Source organism: Belonocnema kinseyi, chromosome 1 (genome assembly GCF_010883055.1).
Source record: "Belonocnema kinseyi isolate 2016_QV_RU_SX_M_011 chromosome 1, B_treatae_v1, whole genome shotgun sequence".
Taxonomy (NCBI): Eukaryota; Metazoa; Arthropoda; class Insecta; order Hymenoptera; family Cynipidae; genus Belonocnema; species Belonocnema kinseyi.
The window spans coordinates 82926663-82929897 of NC_046657.1; the positions used below are offsets into that span (position 1 = coordinate 82926663).

Genomic DNA, 3235 nt, shown 5'->3' on the forward strand with positions numbered 1-3235 from the left:
TATTTCCTGTGTTTTAAAGATCTTTTTTTTTTGTTAAAAATCCATTTTTACAACTAAAAATTAAATTATTTTAGTTTTGGTTCAAAATATATACTTTTTATTGAAAATTCTTTTTTTCTTTTAAATTAATTTTTTAAAGTAAAAATAAAATTATTTTAGTTTTAATTAAAAATACATCTTTTTTATTAAAAATTCAACTATTTAATTTAAAATTAAACTTTCTTGATTGAAAATTCATCTATTTGGTTAAGGATTCAACTATTTTGTTGAAAATTATTCTTTTGTTAGAAATTAATTTTTTTTAACTAAAAATGAAATTATTTTAGTTTTGGTTTAGAATATTTTGTTTTTATTTAAAATTCATCTATTTTATTTGAAATTTATCTTTTTTTATTGAAAATTTATTTATTTGGTTGAGGATTTAACTGTTTGATTAAAAATTCTTTTCTTTGTTTGTTAAAAATTAATTTTTTCAACTAAAAATAACATTATTTTAGTTTTGGTTTAAATTATATCTTTTTATTGAAAAGTTAACTATTTGGTTGAGGATTGAACTATTGGGTTAAAAAAATTTTTTTTAGCACAAAATTATTATTTTTAACTAAAAAAAAAATAATTTTTGTTTTAATTCCAAATATATTATTTGTTATTAAAATTCAACTATTTAATTTAAAATTAATTTTTTTAAACTAAAATTTAAATTTTGTAATTTTTGGTTCAGAATATATATTTATTTTATTAAAAATTCAACTATTTGATTTAAAACGCATCTTTTGTTATTGAAAATTAATTAATTTAGTTGAGGGTTCAACTGTTTGGTTGAATTTTTTTCATTTGTTCAAACTTAATTTTTTTAATTAAAAATAAAGTTATTTTAGTTTTTAATGCAAAATATATCTTTTTTCTTTAAAAATTTAACTATTTAATTTAAAATTCAACTCTCTTGATGTAAAATACTCATGTATTTGGTCAGGGATTCAAATATATTTTGTTAAAGATTCTTTTTTTGTTGAAAATTATTTTTTTCTTTACTAAAAATAAAATTATTTTAGTTTTGGTTCAGAATATATCTTATTTCATTAAAAATTCAACTTCTTCAGTTAAACATCCACTTTGTTGTTGAAGATATACTGTTATCTGCAAATTTAATTTTTCCATTTCTGGTTGAAAATCGACATTTTTAAGTTGAAGATTCAACTATTTGGTTGAAAATTCATATATTTTGTTGAAAAATCGTCTTCTTTCGTAGAAATTTTTTTTAAATTAAACTGCTTGCTTGAAAGTTAAACTAATTTGCAAAAAAATCATTCAATTAGTTGAAAATTCATATTTTCGGTTTAATTTAACTATTTTATTGAAAATTCTTTTTTTTTCAATTAATATTCCAACTTAAAATTTAACTACTCAATTTTTTTTTTTTAATTTATCTTCTTGATTGAAAATTGAACTACTTTGAAGAAAAATTTATTTTATTGGCTGAATATTAAACTATTTTGTTGAACATTCGTTTTTTAGTTGAAAATTAATTTTTTGATCTGAAAATTTAATTATTCCATTTCTGATTGTAAATTTATCGTTTGGAAGTTGAAAATTCAACTATTTCATACCAAATTTATGTTATTTTTTTTTTTAAATTGAAAAATCGACTTTTTGGTTAGAAAATTGATCTTATAAAATGAATCGTTTTGGTTGACGATCAAACAATTTGATGTAAAATGAATCTTTCTGTATTGAAAATTAATTAATTTGTTTAAGGATTGAACTATTTTGTTAAAAATTAGTTTTGTTTTTGTTTCATTTATTTTTTGTGTTTAAAAATTAAACTGTTTTATGGAAAATTTGCATTTTTTGCTTTAGAATTCAAATATTTGGTTGTTAATGCAACTGTACGGTTAACAATTATATATATTTTAGTTTTGGACAATCGTGTTGGATTGAAAATTGATCCCTACTGACAGAAAAACTTTTTTTTTATAAATTAAATTTTTTTTTGAAAATGTAATCCTCAGTTCAATACGGTACCGATACATAAGTTTTAAAAGAATCTATTCCCCTAGTATTCCTCTATTTTCGTTAAGTCATAAATAGCTCAAAATTAGTAACTTACTTAATGGAAGCCACCCTTTCAAGATCTCCCAACAAAATTTGTTTTTTTTTTTCCCCTCAAAGAAATTGTTTTATTTTTAAAGTTCTCAAAATATTAATTAATTTTTTTTTAAATCTTTGAAAGGAAAATATTTATTTCAAAAGTGAAAAAAGCTCGAAGTTTGTAACGTAGTTCATGTATGACCTTTCAATATCTCCCAAATAGCTGTGAATTATTCTCTCAAAGAAATTCTTTTCAAGTCTCATAATATTAATTCCATAAAAAAAAATAATTTTCCATTTTTGAAATGTAACTATTTTTGTGAAGTCAAAAATAACCCAAAATTGGTAACCTAGTTTACGGATGACCTCTCACCTTTCAAGATCTCAATTATACCCTCAAATAATTTATTTTTGTATTGCTTAAAATCCTCGCAATTTCAATTTAACATTAGTTTATTTCCCATTTTCGAAAGGAAACTATTTTCGGATATCGGTTGAGATTTGAAGGGATTTGAAGTCAGAACAAAGTATAGAATAACAGAATGATTGATCCCAAGGAGGCTGTAAAAGAAATAACAGATGTGGCTCTAAATGGGCCACATGGCTCGCAGCAAGAACCTTTTTAATACCTACACATGTGCAGTCCTCGACTTTCTGAATTTTAATAGGTTCAGGTGTTGAGCTTCTGGCTTCCACAAAGACGTCATTATCTATAGATATTTTTGACCTCAGTTCCGGATTTTTAATAGAAAATCGCGATTTTCTATAAATGTAAAAGAGGGCCAAGGACCTTTTGGCACAGAGAGGAATCTTGGTTTTATTCTTTGGACTTCAATAGTGATAATGAAAATTCAATGACATTCAAACAATGTCATAAAGAGGAGCAATAAATTAGATACTTTAATAAGGGGGGACCTCCTACAGTGGATAATCAATTAATAAATAAACTGATGTAAGTAAAATAAATAATTTAATTTAATTATTAGCTAAGACACTATATTTCTTGATAAATTTAAATTTAAATTATTTTTATTTTATTTGTGCTCTTATTATTATTATTATTATTATTATTATTATTACACCATTAAGCCATTTCCCTTTCGGGGTAGGCGTGACTCACTCGGCAGGGGAAAGGAGTAGTGTGTGG

General features: G+C 22.6%; 1 protein-coding gene across 3 annotated transcripts in view; it reads left to right on the top strand.

Annotated features, from left to right (window-relative positions):
• Positions 1 to 3235, top strand: part of LOC117175579 (centromere-associated protein E) — a 38052-nt gene that overhangs the window by 13359 nt on the left and 21458 nt on the right. Inside the window, exon 1 of one of the 3 annotated variants that reach the window (XM_033365293.1) lies at positions 3018 to 3040. The exons of the other annotated variants lie outside the window; for them this stretch is intronic. The gene's annotated coding sequence lies outside the window, so the exon portion shown is untranslated. Of the gene's footprint in view, positions 1 to 3017; positions 3041 to 3235 lie in introns of those variants that run through there. 3 annotated transcript variants of the gene reach the window in all.